The sequence below is a fragment of the Tursiops truncatus genome, chromosome 1 (assembly GCF_011762595.2).
Source record: "Tursiops truncatus isolate mTurTru1 chromosome 1, mTurTru1.mat.Y, whole genome shotgun sequence".
In the NCBI taxonomy this organism is placed as follows: domain Eukaryota; kingdom Metazoa; phylum Chordata; class Mammalia; order Artiodactyla; family Delphinidae; genus Tursiops; species Tursiops truncatus.
The window spans coordinates 15,612,385-15,633,505 of record NC_047034.1 but is presented as its reverse complement, the minus strand read 5'-3'; the positions used below and the strand labels follow the sequence as shown (position 1 = coordinate 15,633,505).

At 38.5% G+C, this 21,121-nt stretch overlaps 1 long non-coding RNA gene across 1 annotated transcript; it reads left to right on the top strand.

Moving 5' to 3' along the window:
- Positions 1 to 1,107: 1,107 nt before the first annotated feature.
- Positions 1,108 to 12,321, top strand: LOC141278995 (uncharacterized). Its single transcript, XR_012332613.1, has 3 exons — positions 1,108 to 1,363; positions 6,288 to 9,546; positions 11,325 to 12,321. It is a non-coding gene; the product is annotated as an uncharacterized lncRNA (long non-coding RNA).
- The last annotated feature ends 8,800 nt before the right edge of the window (positions 12,322 to 21,121 follow it).

The following is a 21,121-nucleotide window of genomic DNA, read 5'->3' as shown; positions in this document are numbered from 1 at the left end:
AATTTTGTGTTAGTTTCAGGTATACAGCAAAGTGATTATATATATAATATATATATAAAATATATATATAATATATATATATAGTCTTTTCCATTATGGTTTATCATAGGATACTGAATAGTTCTCTGTGCTGTACAGTAGGACCTTGTTGTTTATATATACAATAGCTTACATCTCTTAACCCCAACCTCCCACTCCATCTTTCCTCCAACCCCCCCTCCCCCTTGGCAACCACCAGTCTGTTCTCTATGTCCGTGAGTCTGTTTGTGTTTCGTAGAGAGGTTCATTTGTGTCGTACTTTAGATTCCACATATAAGTGATATCATATGGTATCTGTGTTTCTCTTTCTGACTTACTTCATTTAGTATGATAATCTCTAGTTGCATCCATGTTGCTGCAAATGGCATTATTTTGTTCTTTCTTATGGCTAAGTAGTATTCCATTGTATATATGTATCACGTCTTCTTTATCCATTCCTATGTCGATGGACATTTAGGTTGTTTCCATGTCTTGGCTATTGTGACTAGTGCTGCTATGAACATAGGGGTGCATGTATCTTTTTGGATTAGAGTTTTGTCTGGATACACATTACGTTCTATTTTTTATCTTAATCCCAGATAGAATGTGCTTCAGTCCAACCAAGAAATTCAAATTTTTGGAAGCAGAAGTAATTGGATGACATTCACAGGCATTTGAGTTTGCAGCTCTGCTCTTCTGCTGCTGCACGTAGGGAATGGTGGGGCCTTCCATTCTGTTCTAACTTGATCTGTGCTCTGTGGTTCTAAATTCAGTGAAGGCTGGGAATGCAACTGACTTACCCAGTTTTCACATCGAGGCCTGTGCCTTCACAGAAGAAAACGAACAAACAAACAAACAAAAAAACAACCTCCTCCTTTTCAGTTTCTGGAATTCTTTAGAAAGGACATTTTCTTTCTTAAAAATTATAAAACGTGGATTTGAGAACAGCCTTGGGAGTCATTCGGTTCAATCCCTGATATCAAATAAATCAAAATGAAAGTCAGATTACCTTTATAAAAACGTTTCTTGAGGAGACAGATAGCACAGTCATCTCTGGCAGCATTTGAACTGTCAAGCATTTCTTCCGTTGGCCTAATTGAATCTCCTTTCTTCAACTAAAAATGTAAAAAAAGAAAAAAAGAGAGAAAAAACCTAGAATATGACTTATTCTCAAAATAATATTTTATAGATTGCAAATTAGTACTAACTTGCCTATCTTTCTTCTGTTTCCAGAATGGATCAAGTCCAAATGAGAATCTTGTTAGAATCTTTCCATTTCTTCCACCATGAAATAGAATGAAATAATGCCATTTGCAGCAACAGGAACGGACCAAGAGATTATCAAGTAAGTCAGATACAAAAACCATATGATATCACTTATATGTGGAATCTAAACTACGACACAAATGAACTTATCTATGAAACAGAAACAGACTCACAGACATAGAGGACAGACTTGTGGTTGCCAAGGGGGGTGTAGTGGAGGAGGGATGGACCGGGAGTTTGGGATTAGCAGAGGCAAACTATTATGTATAGGATGGATAAACAACAAGGTCCTGCTCTATAGCACAGGGAACTATGTTCAATATTCTGTGATAAACCATAATGGAAAAAGAATATGAAGAAGAATATATATGTATAACTGAGTCACTTTGCTGTATAGCAGACAGAACCACAACATGGTAAATCAACTCTACTTCAACCACAACAACAGCAAAAAGAACCTTTTCATTTCCATCTTTCCATTTGCATCTTTCAGAATAAGGTTCAGGTTATGCCGTGATATTGGCATGTGAAGGCCGCACAGCCATATGCCCACCTCCCAACTCCTTTTCCATGTCCGTGTCTCCTGCTCTGCAGCCCTCATCCTTCCTTCCTCCCAAACACACCCAAACACACATCTCCCATGGTCTCGGGGGTCCCCCGGCTCCCCCTGCACCTGAATGGAGAGGGAATGTACTTCTCCGAGACTCTCCACATATTTCCCACGGGCCTCCACACACTGAGGCTTCAACCAGTTTGACTGTTTTCCTCTGATGCTTTCCTTTGCTCTTCTGCTCACCACCTCCGGAATAACTAGAAAAATTGCTATTTTTTTAACATAGCAATTCAAACCAGACATGGGGCTGAGCCCTTAAAAGGATGCAAGCCCGGTGATTTCCTGTCTTTCCCTGTTTTTAGATAATCGGTTTCCATCCCCTTTTTCTGTGTGAGAAAATGCATTCGACCACCGCCCAAGTGGCCCCATCCATCGGGCTCAGTCTAGTCCGGGCAGGAGAAAGAGAGTCTAAAAGTAGGGCTCATTTCCAAACTAAGGGCAGGGTGAGCCAGTGTTATCGACAGAAACTCTCTCCCTCGTAGCTGGTCTGCAGATACACTCAGAGACTTGGGAGGCCTCAGGCTTTGAAGAGGAGCCACGAGGTGAAGCCGTGTCCAGGCCCATCAAGCTGTCACTCTCTGAGTGATGGGTTGACATGACCGTCCTCTGTCAGCGCTATTGTCGCTGTCATCCCCAGGGACCAAAGCAAGCACAAAAGCTAAGAAAACCATGGACTCAAAAGTAAATGGATGAGATCAGGCATGCTCAGGGTTGAATGGCCGTAGACAAATATCATATATCACTCATCTGTGTAATCTAATTTTTTTAACAAAATGAAACAAATGGACTTATTTACAAAACAGAAACAGACTTACAGATATCAAAAGCAAACCTATGGTTACCAAAGGGGAACTGGGGGAGGGAGGGAAAAATCAAGAGCTTGGGATGAATACACACACACTACTATATGTAAGATAACCAACAAGAACCTACTGTATAGCACTGGAAACTCTACTCAGTGTTCTGGGATAACTTACATGAGAAAGGAATCTGAAAAAGAATGAATAGATGTATATGTATAACTGAATCACTTTGCTGTACACCTAAAACTAACACAACATTGTAACTCAACTCTACTCCAATAAAATTAAAGTTAAAAAAAGAAAAAAGCAAATGGATTCACTCTCAAGGTGGCATAGTGGATTCCTCCTCAGAATGGCTGATTTTCCTTTGTATCTCAGCCCGCAAGAGGAGGTCCCAACTGCCTGTCTCTAAAGAATATTATCTCTTTTCTAAGGTTATACACTCCCAAACCTGTCTTTTTCCTGGAGAAAAACACTTCTCTTCTCTTTATTTACTTTTCCCCCAAATAGAACGCATACACTGAATTGCAGCAAAGACCACGACATAGATCTCTGGTTTTTATTGTCTCTGTCTTTCCCCCTTTTCTGGTGCTACTTTATCACAGTATCCATGAGGATTTCCACAATCTTGTTAATATTTAACATTTATTGTTAGTCTCTTGAGCCACCACAGAGACATATATTATCTCTTTGCAAGACTTAATGTCACCCTTAGTGATTCATATTCTCCGTGGTATGCGTTCTACTTAGAAAACAAAAATCTTCTTCATCTCCAAATTAAAGCATTCTGTGCCCAGCTGAAGTTCCAATGCTTGGGCAGAAGGAATGGGTGGTAGACAATGAGGTTATTGATACTTTGTCTACCAGGGATCAGAAGTTTTTTACAGAAACTTTTGGAGTTATTCAGCTCACATCCTGTACTTATATTTCTTTTGAAGTGCCTAAAAATATAGACTTTAAATTAAAAACTTAGGTCAGACTTATTTAACTTTGCATTATCTTACAAGCAAAGTTGGCTCAGCAAGCAAATGCCTACTGTAAACTCGATATCATGGGATTGATTTACCTATCAATGGGAACAAATTATTTTTTAATATCTTAGCAGAAGAGTGTACCGTAAATATATAATTAGGAAAACAATGACAATACATTCATGGGCAGTTTTGGAGAATAAATTTATATTGGCATTTTTCTACCTTCTGAATTTTGTTCTTAATAAGCAACATATGAGAAAATTAATGGACAGTATCTCCTAATTATGAGCCCTGCATGAGAACTGAAAAGTACACGTAAGCAAAATAGCTGAAAAATCAGTACGTTCTCTGTGTTTTTAAATGTCAAAGTTTATGTCAGTGTTAATTTGGTTACAACACAGTGATCACAAATGATGAAATTTAATGAATATTTTCTCTAACATGAAAAAAAACCATATACCAACAATTAATGTGCTAAATGAAAATGATTCTTCTCTATTCTATCGGCAGATCTCACTTGGAAATAGGTTGTTGGCTTATTTTGAGTAATGGGAATTCCAAAGACATAAGACTGATTTATTCTTAAAAAATATTCTCCAGTGATGATTCCTATATTCCCAATTAGTCATTTGGTATTTTTGACTCCAACCCCACAATAAGAATTTGAATTTGCTGTACAGTATATGTATGCAGTTCAAAACCTCTAGGTTTAGACAACAGGCAGACCTTGTTCTAATATTGACCCCGTATTTTACTTGCTGTATGACCTATAGAACAAGCATTTAATCTTTTAAAAAATATTAATTAGCATAATACCTAGAATAACTATTGTACTTATTGAACTATAAGTAAGTTTTAGTAACTCTCAATGAGGTGTCAGTCAGTCATGTCTGATGGATGGGAAAGTTCACCCATAAAATGACTCAGGTGACCTTGGCCACATCCTTGAGCTCTTCACAAAGCCACATTCTGTTACAGTGTTGCAGCAGTCTCTCCCATCTCCTAGAGACCAGATGCAAAGCTTGGTATGTTTAATAAAGGATCAGGACTTGAGGACACAGGGAGAGGGAAGGGTAAGCTGGGATGAACTGAGAGAGTGGCATGGACATATATACACTACCAAATGTAAAATAGATCGCTAGTGGGAAGCAGCTGCATAGCACAGGGAGATCAGCTCCGTGCTTTGTGACCACCTAGAGGGGTGGGATAGGGAGGGTGGGAGGCAGGGAGACGCAAGAGGGAAGAGACATGGGGACATATGTATATGTATAGCTGATTCACTTTGTTATAAAGCAGAAACTAACACACCATTGTAAAGCAATTATACTCCAATAAAGATGTTAAAAAAAAAGCATCAGTGAGTTCCTTGTGGTCCAAGGTAAGTGTTTTATTACTTTAGGTAGGAATGTCGTTATCATTGGTTTTCAAGAAAACTACAATGAGGTACCACCTCACACAGTCAGGAAGGCCATCCTTAAAAGTCTACAAATAAGAAAGGCTGGAGAGGGTGTGGAAGAAAAAGGAACACTCCTACATTGTTGGTGGTAATGTAAATTGCTGCAGCTACTATGGAAAACTGTGTGGAGGTTCCTTAAAAATTAAAAATACAGTTACCCTATGATCCTGCAATCCCACTCCTGGGCATATATCTGGAGAAAACTCTAATTCGAAAAGATACATGCACGCCAATATTTATAGCAGCACTATTTACAATAGCCAATACATGGAAGCAACCTAAATGTCCATCAACAGATGAATGAATAAAGAAGATATGGTGTATATATACAATGGAATATTGTATATATTCCATAAAAAAGAATGAAATAATGCCATTTGCAGCAACATGGATGGACTTAGCCAGAGATTATCATATTAAGTGAAGTAAGCCAGACAGAGAAAGACAACTATCATATGATAGCACTTATTTGTGGAATCTAAAAAAAGAAAAGGTACAAATGAACTTATCTGCAAAACAGAAATAGACTCACGGACATATAAAACAAACTTACGGTTACCAAAAGGGAGAGTGGGGGGAAGGGATGGAGAGATAAATTAGGAGTTTGGGATTAACATATACACACTATTCTATATAAAACAGGTAAACAACAAGGACCTGCTGTAGAGCACGGGGATCTACACTCAATATCTTGTAATAACCTATAATGGAAAAGAAGCTGAAAAAGAATCTTCAGCTATATATATGTCTGAATCACTTTGCTGTACACCTGAAACTAACACAACATTGTAAATTAACTATACTTCAATTAAAATAAAAGGAGCATCTTCTCTTTTTGCAGATGATCCTCAACAGGGAGGGCATTTCACCTCCAAATATTCAGCCTGTGATTTAGGAGTAGCTCCATAATGTCTTCCTTTCCATTCACTTAGTGCTCCGCTTTCATCTGTTTGAATTGGCTGTGGCATTTGCTCCTCCTTTGGAAGATCTTTAAGATAAACTGCCCAACCTCAAGAATTAGCCAGACAGCTCTCCTCTGTCGTTTGAACAGTAAGGTCAGGAGCATAAGAGAAAAAGCTACTTTTCTGGGTATTTTCTTTGTTTTCATAATTGATGCTTATAAAGTGCTTACTAATATTATTATTCCCATTTTACAGATGAAGAAACTGAAGCCCCCAGAGGTTGAATTATTTCTCCAAGCTCACGCAGCTTGTGAGGGACAGAGCTGAGATTCACCCAGGACACATTGCCTCTTGAGCTGGAATTTGAAAACTCTGGCCCATCTTGTCACCTGCTCCAATTTAAAAAAAACCTCACTTTAGCCCCTTTTGGTTTATTTTCTCACTTGAGATTGTCTCTCCCTCTTCAATATACCCCATGAGAACAAATTAATATGTTTCTGCCAATCTGTCCCACTTTTCTCCCATAAGCATCATTTAGGTTCCCCTCAATATAGGTTACTCATGAACGGGCAAAGAACTGTACCTTCTCCAAACACCTCCTTCATGGAATCATCAGGGTTCTTTGTTTGTGGGGGAAGATTGCATAAATAACACATTTCTTGCTTTTCTAAGTTAATAACCAGTTGTCATATGGATACAGGAGACAGACAGATACAGATTCTAGTTGAGTTGTTCGTTTTTATTGTTAAGTTTTAAGAGTGCTTTGTAATTTGGGATATCGGTCATTTATCAGATGTTGTTTTACAAATATTTTCTCCCACTCTGTGGCTTTTTTCCTCATTTTCTTAACAGTGTTTTCTTCACAGGGCAGAAGTTTTTGATTTTAATGAAGTCCAACTTGTCAAATTTTTCTTCCATGGGTCATGCTTTTGATGTTGTACCAAAAAAGTCATTACCAACCCCAAGGTCACGTAGATTTTCTCCTGTGTTATCTCCTAGGAGTTTTATAGTTCTGCATTTTACATTTACTATGATCCAATTTGAGTCAATTTTTGTGAAAAGTGTAAGGTCTGGGTCTAGATTCTTTATTATTATTATTGCATGTGGAGGATGAATTCAGTGGTTCTAGCAACATTTGTTGGAGACACTGTCTTTGCTCTATTTAACTGCCTTTGCTCCTTTGCCAAAGATCAGTTGACTGTATTTAAGTAGGTCTATTTCTGGGCTCTCTGTTCTATTCCATTGATCTATTTGTCTTTTCTTTCTCCAATACCACACTCTCTTGATGACCGTAACTTTATAGTAAGTTTTGAAGTCAGGTAGTGTCAGTTCTCTGACTTTGTTCTTCTCCTTCAATATCATGTTGGCGATTCTGTGTCTTTTGCCTTTCCATACAAACTTTAAAATCAGTTTGTCAATATCCACAAAATAACTTGCTGAGAATTCTGATTGGGATTGTGGTGAATCTATAGATCAAGTTGGGGAGAACTGACATCTTGACAATATTGACTCTTCTTATCCACATACATGGACTATCTCTCCATTTGTTTAGATCTTCTTTGATTGCTTTTTATCAGAATTTTACAGTCTTTTTCATATAGAGTTGGCCATATTTTATTAGATTTATACCTAACGCATCTCTCTGGTTTTAGTGCTCATACAAATGGTGTTGTGGTTTTTAATGTCAAATTCCAATTGTTTATTGGTGGCATATAAGAAAGCAATGACTTCTGTACACTAGAAATAGATCTCAAAGATCAGATTTATTACTAAATAATGCTGGATTTGAGGATATGGACACAACTGAGACTTTAAAGCCGTGTAGTGGATTAGATCATCTTGTCTCTCCACTTTGGACACAGTTCAACAGCCCCAGGTAACTACCAGACTGCTCCAAGGAGATCACAACAGAGAGGAGATGAGAATGCATCCCAAGGACAGGACCTGGCGCACGTGTGCGCGCGTGCGCGCGCGCGCACACACACACACACACACACACACACACACACACACAAGAGCCTGGGAGGGGGCAGGGCCAGCCTTACTCTCAGATAAGTCACTCCTATCAGGGGCAGGAATGGGCCAGGGACTAAGAGAGCCAAGGAACATGACTTTGGCAGGAGCTGCCCATCAGGGAAACATGAGACTACAGGCTAGAAATTCCCTCCAAAATTCCACACTAGCCCCTCCCACTTGAAAAGATTTTAAAAAATCAAGACAGAAAGAAAATCTAAACGTCACCTCAAAAAAGGGATTTGCTGTGTGTTTGTACATCTCATATATTACGTATGTCAAACCTCCACAAAATTAGTCCTATTTAAAATACTGTCTCCTAAGGTCCAGGCTTCTTACATACATGTCACCTCACCAAAAATTCTGCTTTTTTTCTTTTTAAGTAATGTGCCACTTAATAATAAGTTATTAAGCATAACATGTGGACCCAAAAAGCACACATAAAAATACAAAAGCTACTTGTTACGTCACCACTCAGAGTCCAGTATTTCCTCTTATGCACACATATATACATATAAACATATATTTTAAAAGATTGTAATAGGTATATATTTATATAACCTGCTTTTTTAAACTCATATATCTCGAAACTTCCTACATCACTAAATAGTCTTCTACAAGATGGCTTTAATATCTGGGTAGTATTCCATTATATAGACATGGGTATGTACTATAATTTATTGTCAACTCTACTACTATACTATTAGGTTGTTCATAGCTTTTTCTCTATCTTGAACAATCCAGTATGAACATCTATGCTCATAAATCTTTGCACAATTATCTAATTATTTCCTACAGTTACTCCCTAAAAATAAACTTCCTGCATCACTAGATATGCCCATATTTTAGTCTTTCAAAACATTTTTGTCCAACTCTGCTCTCACCTTAATGATTTGATTTCCCAGTTTCCCACTTATCCTCTGGTAGTAAATTTGTGACCTTTGGAAATGATTTACAGCCATTTGGGTCATGTTTAGACCATGGACACAAGGATTTATTGAAATCATTCTTAAAAATAATTGAATTAATGTAGATTCTAAATTTAGGAGGTAGCTGAGATACAGAGCTAGCCGGCTGAATACCCTGGTACATGTGGGGTTGTGCTTTTCTCCAACTTCTTAACTTCTCAGAGGAATTGAGACTGCTTCTTTGGATAAAATGCTGTATGGAGAGAAACTCCTTAAGCTCTGAAATACCTTTTTGCCTAGATCCTGATAGACAGCAAAATCTGTGGTATGACAAATGGCATCTGACACCCAGGAAGGAACACATCCTGAAAAATAAATCCATATCTCTCATCCATCTCTAATTTCAGGGGACAGGCTCTCATGTGAGATCCATATCTGCCTCTGCCTTCCACAAACACTGCATTTTCGTTTCCTGGCCCTGTAATCAACTTGGCTGAAACACAGCTACCACCCAATCTGAGTTAAACTTTGCTCCCAGAAAGAGACAAGATACACTGCTTGCTGAAAATTGATTTCTAAGGAGAAAAATATAAGTAAGTAAGCCATCATTTAAAGAACACATATTTTTGCTGGTTTTTAAAAATGGGGTTAAAGAATCTGTATTTTTTGCATTCATGTACAGAGCCAATATTTTAATAGACATTAGGTACCTAGGACCACTCTTGTGAGTAATTCAAAGCACAGTACTCTTAAAAAATTAAATATATACTCATTCTGTTTATAAAAATTATTGGCTTCCTACTATGCGCCAGTTTGTATTTGGTACTGGAGATAGTAAAATAAATAATATTTTGACCCCAAACTTAAGAATCTCCCCTTCTAGGTGAAACAATGCTCGACATCATTAGCCATGTTGAGGGACTCATCATTAGTCGGGGAAAGCAGGTCAAAACCACAATAAAGTAGCACTTCATACTCACTAGGATGACTATGGTTAAAAAAAAAAGGATGGACCATAACAAGTGTGGCCAAGAATGCAGAGAAATTAGAACCGTCATGAGTTGCCGGCGGGACCACAAAATGGTGCAACCACTTTGGCAGATCCTCAAAATGTTAAGCACAGATTTATCATATGACCCAGGGATTCCACTCTTAGATATACACCCAAGAGAACTGAAAACATATGGACACACCAAATTCGTACATGACTGTTCATGGAAGAATTATTCATAGTAGCCGAAAAGTGGAAACAACCCAAATTACCATCAACTGAAGAATGAATAAACAAATGTGGTGTATCTGTACAGTGGAATCTTATGTGGCAATGGAAAGGAACGACATACTATAACATGGAAGACCCTTTAAGAACTTTATGCTAAGTGAAAGAAGCCAGGAACAAAAGGCCACATATTGTGATTCCATTATATGAAATGTACGGAGTAGGCAAATCCATAGAGACAGAAAGTGATTCAGGGGTTGCCAGGAATTGGGGAGCTGGGGGAGAGGGGGTGAAGAATGAGTGATAAAGGTGTAGGGCTTGTTTTGGCGGAGTTGATGAAAATGGTCTGGAATTAGTGTTGATCAATGCACAACCTTGTAAATATATGAAATACCACTGGATTGTAATCTTAAAAAGGATGAAGTTTATGATACGTGAATTATATCTCAATAAACATGTTATTAAGAAAAAGAATTCCCAGGATAATGTGATTCATTCCACTACTAAGGTAGGTTAAAAAAGGGTGAGGAAAGGCTTCATGAAGGCACTAATATCTGCCCTAAGTATTCAGGGATGAGTAGGAAGAAAGTTGATGCAGGGAGCAGAAAAGGACAGCTAGGTAAAGGGATTATACAAGCACCTAGTAGGTACTAAATAAATGTGTTTTCAATGAATTCATGATTTCGGAGAATTACTTGATTTGAAAATGTCATGAGAGCCGCCTCTCCAGCTGCCAAGATAATTGAGGACATGCCAAACCATACGACCAAACTGGGTTAGGACCACTTTGGCGGGTTACACAATGGCAAAGTTATGATCTCACTAGTTTCCTCTGATATAAAACACCTATAAATTTCTCTTTATCTCTCTTACTGGACAGATCATTGATGAACTCTTAGAAGAGGTTATTGCTATTCCTTTTATCCTAGACTGTGTCTACTAGTACAGACATAAAGTCTGGTGAAATATTAAGCAAATGCTAATCATCTCACATCATATGTATAGGAAGAATTAAGTTGAATATTTTCTTTTCTTAACTTTCAACCAGCTTCTTTTGAATAGAGGACTGTAGATTCATGTCTATAAATCCTATACATTTTCTAAATTATGAGTAATGTTATAGAATCCACCCGTAATCTCTTCCATTCCTAGATCTCAAGAACATTAAACAACTGAAATGTTCAAGATATATGGAAACGAAATTCAAAAAACAATCTGAATACCAGTAAGATTTCAGCTATGGAAAAATTTAGATAAACCAGCGAAGGTAGGAAATGGCAATTAAATGGAGTTGGGTGCTACATAATTTAACTTGAAGAAAAACGTAACTAACCTGCATATGATTCTATACAATTGATTATTTTTGTAAAGAAGATTTGTGGCTGGGATGATAACAAGAACCATCCTGGGGGGCTTCCCTGGTGGCGCAGCGGTTGAGGGTCCGCCTGCCGATGCAGGGGACACGGGTTTGTGCCCCGGTCCGGGAAGATCCCACATGCCGCGGAGCGGCTGGGCCCGTTTGCCATGGCCGCTGAGCCTGCGCGTCCGGAGCCTGTGCTCCGCAACGGGAGAGGCCACAGCAGTGAGAGGACTGCGTACCGCAAAACAAAACAAAACAAAACAAAAAGAACCAACCTGGGTAAGAAACATTTTACCTAGAAGAAACTGTCAGCGGTTTGCAAACATGAAGAGAATAGATGTCTGAAAGGTGGGTTTGAAGGTAATAGGATTTTGCCCTACTGTGGAAACTTAAGCTTCAGATCAGAAAGCTTTTATGTGATATCACCTTTTGAGTGACAACTGTCAATAGGAGTTGAACAGTGGTGAGGCCAGTATGGATTTTTTTCCAGGTCTCTCTGCTGCCATTGCCTGTCATGAGACATTGCATGTTATTTTCAAATCACTTACGTACGTTCAGCTATTTTCCTCCATCAGTGTGTAGCAAAAACATTGGGGTAGTAATAACTATTTTAAAATTTCTTCATCTCAATGCATGTCAGGTTAGGAAATGCTCTGAATGCCATTTAAAACTTCTTGCCTTAAAAACAGGTTAATAACCTGCAAGTAATTGTTTTTCAAAGATTTGGATAATTCAACCTTATAGTGTATTTTATGTTTCCTTTAATGAACAGAAAATTACTTTTGTTTAAAAGACTTTCATTTACTCTGTTGTATGTTTTTCATCTGATGTAGAGAAAAATCAATTATTTTAAGAATTAAGTCCTTTCTGGCAGTTCGTATAAGTAAATCCTACTAAGTTAAATGACTGTCAGTATTTTTTCCTTATTTATCAACTCCAAGAAAAGTGCTATAATGTTCATAAGTGGAATATAATTTGTTGTTGAGGAAATGGCATTGATTTTCCTGTCGGTTAAAGATTGCTAGTTGGAAAGCAAGAATAATATGTTAACTTCCACTTAACAAAATTTACTTGAAAGAATTATTCTAGAGTTGGAAAAGGAGGTGGCTGTTCTTAGATCCTATATAACCAGCTTATGCCTGATGTAATAAATGCTCAGGTGAGAATATCTGAGAAAAAATGAACAGAGAAAGGGTGTCAAGTTTGGAATAATTATGACCAAAATAATAGCTTACTATTTATATGTACATAATGTTTTGAAATATTTAAAACACTTTTACATGCATGACACAATTTAACTACTAACACAGGAATTTTATGTAGTCAGGCAATTGGATGGTTAAAAGGAAAGACTGCTTTCATACTGTAAATTAAATTATATAATACATCCTAGGGCTTGCCTGCCTTTGATAAAAACACATAATATACCAGTACCTGTTTCGTTTCATGTGGTACCTTTGATTAGGTGTCCACAAAACTGTCAAAATATATAAACTATAAAAATATAAAAGCTAGCAAAACATATAAACTTCTCAAGGGTGGAGAGCTTATCTTTTTATTTGTTGATTTTTCTTTACTTGTCCAGATATTGAAGTGACATGATCAGTAACTATTCTGTGTACTATTCCTCTCGCCCTTCCAAAGGCATCCAATCATGAGGATGTATTTGTTGGAAATATAGGGGGCTCCCAAATAGCTGCCCTCTCTTCTAGCCGGATTCAGAACCAACTGAGAGATAGACCAGGAGCGAGACAGAAGGAGCTCTGGGAGAATGTGGCCAGTTGTGCAGCAACGATGGGCTTCCTGACACTCTCATCCAGCCTCTGGGAAACTAAAGGACTCGGATCTCTTTCACAGGGACAGAGTCTGCTGCGGTAAAAACAATGCCATAAGGAGCAGAGATGAAGGACACTGGGTAGTGGAATGAGTTAGGCTATCAAGTCTAGTTTCTCCTCACAAACTCTGTAATCTGATATTTTGGAGGTATGAGTGAGCTGGCAGAGAGAAGCCCAAGGAATTCCAATGGGTGTCCCACCACACTGAAGTCTCTCCACTTGAAAACCTGAGGCATGAACACTATGGAAAGCAGTATGGAGGTTCCTCAAAAAACTAAAACTAGAGCTACCATATAATCCAGCAACCCCACTCCTGGGCATATGTCCAGACAACACTATAATTCAAAAAGATACTTGCACCCCTATGTTCATAGCAGCCGTGTTCACAATAGCCAAGACATGGAAACAACCTAAATGTTCATCGACAGATGAATGGATAAAGAAGATGTGGTATATATACACAATGGAATACTACTCAGCCATAAAAAAGAATGAAATAATGCCATTTGCAGCAACATGGATGGAGTTAGAGATTATCATACTAAGTGAAGTAAGTCAGAAAGAGAAAGATAAATACCATATGATATCACTTACACGTGGAATCTAAAATATGACACAAATGAACTTTTATGCAACAGAAACAGACTCACAGACATAGAGAGCAGACTTGTGATTGCCAAGGGGGAGAGAGGTGGAGGAGGGATGCACTGGGAGTTTGGGATTAGCAGATGCAAACTATTGTACATAGAATAGATAAACAAAGTCCTGGTGTATGGCACAGGGAACTATATTCAATACTCTGTGATAAACTATAACAGAAAAGAATGTGAAAAAGAATGTGTGTGTGTGTGTGTGTGTATATATATATATATATATATATATATATATATATATATAACTGAATCACTTTGCTGTACACCTGAAACTAACACATCATTGTAAATCAACTACACTTCAATAAAATAAATTTAAGAAAATGACCTAAGGCATGCAGAGGGGAGGGTACCTCTAACTACTATCATTAATAGCAGAAAATAAAACATAACTATACTATTTCTTTAATATATATTGTTGCATTATAACACATGTCTTCAAAAATAATTTCATTAGAGTGATCTTGGTGAATATTCATAAATACGTGATTAAGCAAAACTATAAAAATAAAAAAGAGCGATTCTATTAAGAATTCATCATCTTAAATACCAAAACTTTTAAGAGAAACACCTTTCTGCTTCTTTCTTGCTCTGTGAATTATCTCAAGTCATGAGAGGTTTAAAATACTTTGAAAATGTGTATTCAAGTGTTCATAGGAGAGCCTAAATCTACAATACTGGCAATAAGTTTATGATTTAGAAGTTGTAATCTTTAAAATATACATCACATGGCATATAATAATAATAGTAGTAGTCAAATAACATGACCCATATTTACTGAGTATATGCTATGTTCCAGGTATTGTATTAAGCATTATATATGCATGGTCTCATTAATATTTCACTACTGCCTTATTAGGTTAAGACACGTGTACTTGACTTGAAAATCCCATACAGCAATGTCTGAATTAGACTTTATGGTGTCTTCCCTTTAATTAATGGGAGAGGCAAACATAAGCCCTTTTCTCTAGAGTGATAAAGAGAATCAACATCAGTTTTCCACATACTGGTTCTTAAAATTATTCTAGTCAGGGGTATGAAAGCTATTATATGCCTGTCAAGATGTAGGCATCGACATAAAAGCAACAGGTTACTTTAGGGATTATGAGTCAGAAAATAATCAGGAAGTCCTGGGTTCGAGTCTCAACAGCATGTTTTTCTAGTGTGAATGAAAAACGTTGCCTGCCGTATCAGTAAACAAAGGATGTTGCAGACATCAGGCCATCACATTTCAGCATCCCCGATGGTAAGCTCTAAGGGAACTCAGGATGCAACATGATGCCCACCACCCAGCAGTCAACTACCCAAGTCATCCCCAACAGTACACCCTGAGGAGACTCAGGATGAGAAAACACAGGATCCTGGCCCCAGATAGCTGAGATGTTATCAAAGGAATGATTTCAATGAGCCCAGACTCTGCATCTTCTCATAGGTAGAAAAGAGCTAAATTCCTTACCTTCAGATCTGGTTTTCTTTCATTAACAGTAATCCTTTGATGTTCCAACTACCTGGTCTGTGTTGCAAAAGCTCCTATTTATCCCAGCTCCTCCCTGACCTCTTCGGAACCGTCCCTCAGGGTGAGATGAGTCCTGTCTCCTGGGCTTGAAGTCCTCAGAAAATCTGTGGAATAAAACATAACTCTCAATCTCTAGGTTGTGCGTTTTTTTTTTTTTTTTTGTCAACACTAGTATGTGCCTTAATCTCTTGAAAACTTGGTTTTATCATCTCAGAAAATGGGAATAATAAATGCTAGTCACCTCACAGGGTTGTCTTGAAAATCAAAGATATTAAATGAAAGAAGTAGCCTAAAATGAGTTGCATATACAGATGCAGTTTTTGGTTCCCTCTATTTACCCCTTTTCAGCTCACCCTCTGTGCTGTCTTGCCCAGTCCTTCTTGAAGTTTGCTCACTCCTTGGAAAGGGTGCTGAGCTGAGCCCTTACACACGCCGTGGGAGTTGCCATTTCCACCATCACCTGGCTGCCTCATGTCACTCATGGGTTTCTGTCTACAGCTTAACTACACAACACTTATTTTTGTTATAGTAAACACACATACAAACAAAAAAGCTGAAAAATGCCTATTCAATTTTGGGACCAGGTTTAGAAAAAACACTTTTTTTTCTTCTTCTTTTTTAACATCTTTATTGGAGTATAATTGCTTTACAATGGCGTGTTAGTTTCTGCTTTATAACAAAGTGAATCAGCTATACACATACATATATCCCCATATCTCCTCCCTCTTGAGTCTCCCTCCCTCCCTCCCTATCCCACCCCTCTAGGTGGACACAAAGCACCGAGCTGATCTCCCTGTGCTAGTGGCATGGACGTATACACACTACCAAATGCAAAATAGATAGCCAGTGGGAAGCAGCCACAAAAACACTTTTTTCTTGCAAAAGTCAAAAGCATTGGAAAAGACATCTTTTATCAAAATGAGATGACTTCCCTTAGAAACATTTTTTTTAACTAAAATATACATGTTAAATAAAGGCCAAGACATTAAGATGCTATAAGACAAGAGGCTTTAGATCTTATTTTTGTAATGTCTTCTGAGGTACTCATTTGATCAAGCTTTCCTGGTACCAGTTCCTATCCTTTTAGGTAGTCTTTGAATTTTATTTGGAAATGAAACAATAAGCCAACACTGATAATTGGAGACTGCCAGCTGAAGACCAGACATGACCTGGAACTAACTCCTATCAGGCTACTCATGCAGGTGTTGCCATGGTGTCTATCCTCTATCCTCTTTGACTTGTAAAGTGCTGAAGTTGAAGGAACCCTAGAGATTAGTTAGCTCAGAAGTTCCCCTCCACCATCAGAATATCAGAACCTCTTGAGAGATTTTAAAACCAACATATTACTTGGCCCTAGAACAGATGAACCAGTGGGAGAAGCAGATACTAATTTCTAGACCTGAAGGTCTGGAATAGAGTTGGGGGACCAATTATGTTGCACAAAATACAAATCCTCAGGACTTCCCAGGTGGTCCAGTGGTTAAGGCTCCGTGCTCCCAATGCAGGGGGCACGGGTTTGATCCCTGGTCGGGAAACTTAAGATCCCGCATGCTGCATGGCGCGGCCAAAACAAAACAAAAACAAACAAAAAAAAAACAAATCCTGTGCAGAAAGCTTTAGCCTGTTTATCCCTGCGGGTGGGCTTGAAAAATTTTTCCATTAGGGTTGAGTGTGCTGGTTTTTCCTGTTCCTTCCAGGACAGTTCATCTCTTCCTCTCTGATGTCAATGCTCCCCTAACTCACTTCATTGTAGCAAGATGAATCTCAGTGCCCAACGTACACGAAGACAGGCAACTTTCTCTACAACTGAACTTAACCTTTATTTCAAGCTTCCATTCTACCAGGCAATGGAAACCCAATCTCAGGACAACTCAGAAATACTTCAGGGGCCTTTTGAAACACCAAGACATCAGAGTGGGGATGAGCATAGAATCCTGACTCGACAGCACCTACCCTGTTGGCATTTTTCATTCCTGTGGCCTATGGGCACACCCACCTCTGCCCACCGTGGGCCACTTCTCCAGTTTTGGCTAAGGTCACCAATGCTCTCCATATTACTAAATTCAAGAGACATTTTTTCATTCTCATCATACTAAGACACCCATCAGCTTTTGACCTAGTTGACTGTTTCTCCTTAAACCACTCCTTTCTCTTGGCTTCCATATACCTCTCCCACCCAGCTTTCTTCTGATCTTTCTTGCCATTTTTTAAAAGCCTAGCTCCATATTCTTCAGGAGTGCTTCTGTTTTGCAGGTCTTCTCTCTCTCTATTCTCTCCCTAGATGATGTCTTTATTTCCATTGTTTCCAATACAATCAAGTTCTGATGACTTGGAATTTATATCTTCAGGCCAGCAAGAGCCTCTCAACTTTATAGCTGTATATTTGATGACAAACGTTACATCTCTACTTAGATGTCGTAAAGACACTTCTGAAAACAAATCCAAAAGCAAATTCAGGGTCATTGCCTCCACACAACATGTTCCTCTGTTAGTTTTTCCAAGCAAATATATTCTTGACATCTGTCCACTTCACTCCTTCCTCTAGATATCAAGTCCTATGACCCCTTTCCCCTAAATGTATCTTAAATCCATTCACATCTCTAACTCCACTACCATGATCTTGACTCTAGGCCACCACTGTTTCCTTCTTGGACCACTGCAATGCCTTCCACATGGTGACCTACACCCATTCTTGCCTTCCTCCAACTCCTTCTCTATAGAATAATCAGAGTGATGTCTTATAAAGGACTCGAATCACATTATACCCTTCCAAAGCTTCTTCACAAGACTTGTGATTGCACTTAGAATAATGTCTCTGATATTTGACAGAACCTACAAGGACCTGTCTGACGTCATCCCTGACTGCATCTCCTGCATTACCTTGTGTCACTGATCTACCAGTCACTATGTTCCAGATACACTTTCGCAACCAAGCTCCTACATATCTCAAGAGCATTGAATTTTTTCTTAGAGTTTTTGGCTTTCTTCTACTGTAATGGTCTCTATTACCTTCCCTGTTTACCTGGACAATAATACATAGCTTGACCACCCTACCCATTGTTTGCCTCATTTGGGGCACAGTTTTCCCCATACCCTCAAACTACACCTCTTACTTTACACTCTCACAGCACTATAAGTACTGCATTTGTTTAACGTCTCTCTTATTTATTACTGTACACCTAGTACTTAGCATAGTACCTGGAAAATAGTAGGTACTCAGTAAATATTTATTGGATACACAAATATGCAGCCTGTATTAGTTCCTTGTGGATGTCATAATAAATTTCAAGAGACCTGGTGGCTTAAAACTAGAAATTTATTCTCTCACAATCTGGAGTCTAGAGGTTTGAAATCAATGTGTCAGCAGGAACCCCTCTGAAGGCTCTAGAGAAGAATCCTTCTTTGCCTCTTCCAACTTCTGGTGACCCAGGCATCCTTGGCTTGTGGCTGCATCACTCCAACCTTTGCCTCTATCTTCACATGTCTGTCTTCTCCTGTGTCTCTCTGTGTCCTCTTCTCTTCTTATAAAGCATCAGTTACTGGATTTAAGGCCCACACTAAATCCAGATAATTTCATCTAGAGATCCTTGATTGATTACATCTGAAAAAACCCCATTTCCAAATAAGGTCATATTCTGAGGTTCCAGATGGACATGAATTTTGGGGGTCACTGTTCTACTCATTGCACAGCCTACCCCTAATCCATCTTGCTGTTCTACTTCCCTTCCTCCTGCCCCCTCATCAGCTGGAATTCATTAGAAAAGCTGGCTCCATCGTTAATATTTACAGCAGGATCTTTCTCAGCTGCTCAATTAGAGCTTAATTCCTGAAATCAAAATAACACCTTAGGGGGGAAAAGTCCCCTGTGTTTATTCTTATTGGTGAAACAGGGAATATCTTTGGAAAATAGATATACTCTGGAGAAGGGAGAGAATTATTTAGCTTTCTAAGAGGCTGAGCATAAAAACGCCACATGATACCCTTATTTTATATGCCTCATTCCCAAACAACAAGTGAACTTAATTTTGATTTCAGGTGTATGTGTGAATGTGAAAAAAGAAGTGTACACTTTTTGAAATCCACAGCCGTGTAATCAGCTGTGAATAATGAAGGAGAGAAACACTCTCATGTGGTCTAAAAGCAAGCATTAGCAGGCCAACTTTCCACTTTGCAAATATGTCTTGGAAACCCTCTATGACAAGGATCTTCCCATTCATAAAGATACCTAGTCAGAAGCACTCAGGGTACCAAATTCATTAAGGAACCCCAACTCTCTGTCCCCAGCTTACTACCTGAGAAATAGAAGGTAATGGTTTTCATGTTTCTAATATGTGGTTATATTTTCCAGAATATTCCATGTCCGTATAGCCCCTGGCCCTTGCTCTGCCAGACTTCCACCACTGATGGTCATGTGTAACCCTCACAAGATGCTCATGCCTAAGGCAGGTGAGTAGATGGAGGGGCTCTCCCGCTCTCTTGTTCTGGCGGCAGTAGAAAAGAACACGAATCACTCTTAAAGCGATTTCAGGACATATACTTTTAAAATATAAAATTCGTGATTTATGCCTTCCAAATTGAAGAGATGTAGAAACATTTACTGAATATGGGCCAGGCTTGGTGCTAGGCAGGAGGTGAACAGAGGTGAAGGAGGACTGGCTTCTGACCTCTTGGTTATTCAAGAATAGAATTGAGTTTGTCTGGGTTCAACCTTCAAACCAGTGTGAGTGCTGAAGCTGACAGACATGTAAGTAAGTAATTATAACACAGAGTGAAATGTTAAACAATAGAACTCTGCTCTTGGCTGGGATTGCCATATACACACTACTATATATACAATAGATAACTAGTACGGAGCTACTGTATAGCACAGGGAACCCTACTCAACACTCTGTAATGACCTATATGGAAAAGAATCTAAAGAAAAGTGGATATATGTATATGTATAACTGATTCACTTTGCTGTACAGCAGAATCTAACACAACATTGTAAATCAACTATACTTCAATAAAAATTAAGAAAGAAAAAAAAATAGTAACAGCAACAAACCAAAACAAAAACAACAAAAAAGGAATATGTTGAATCTGTGTACAAAGCAGGAAGATTTCCCAGGGGAGGTATCTGAACAGTTTTAAAGGATGAATGAAGAGTTTTCCAGACAAGCAATCTTGGAGAGAGTGGAGGGAAGGAAGAAGCAGCGATGCTGGGAAAGGGAATTCCATGTGCAAAAGCAGGAAACAGGACTAACAGGGATTGTCCTGGGAACTATGAATAACTTGATAATCCTGGGACATAAAGTGTGTTTGGTGACCAAAGGATTGTCTTCAGAAGTAGACAAGGCTGGGTATGAAAATCTTGTGCATCATGTGAGGACTACGGACTTGGGCCAGTAAGGATTTATTGAAGAGATTTAAGGTACGTGTGTGTGCGTGTGCGTGTGTGTGTGTGTGTGTGTGTGGTGATGGTGGTTGCAGGGAGTTATGGTAGTATTTAACTCATTAATCTCATTCCTGTACTATTGAAAGAACTCTAAAAAGATAAAAAACTTTTCTTCATAATAATATAAAGGTAGTACAATAACAGAAAG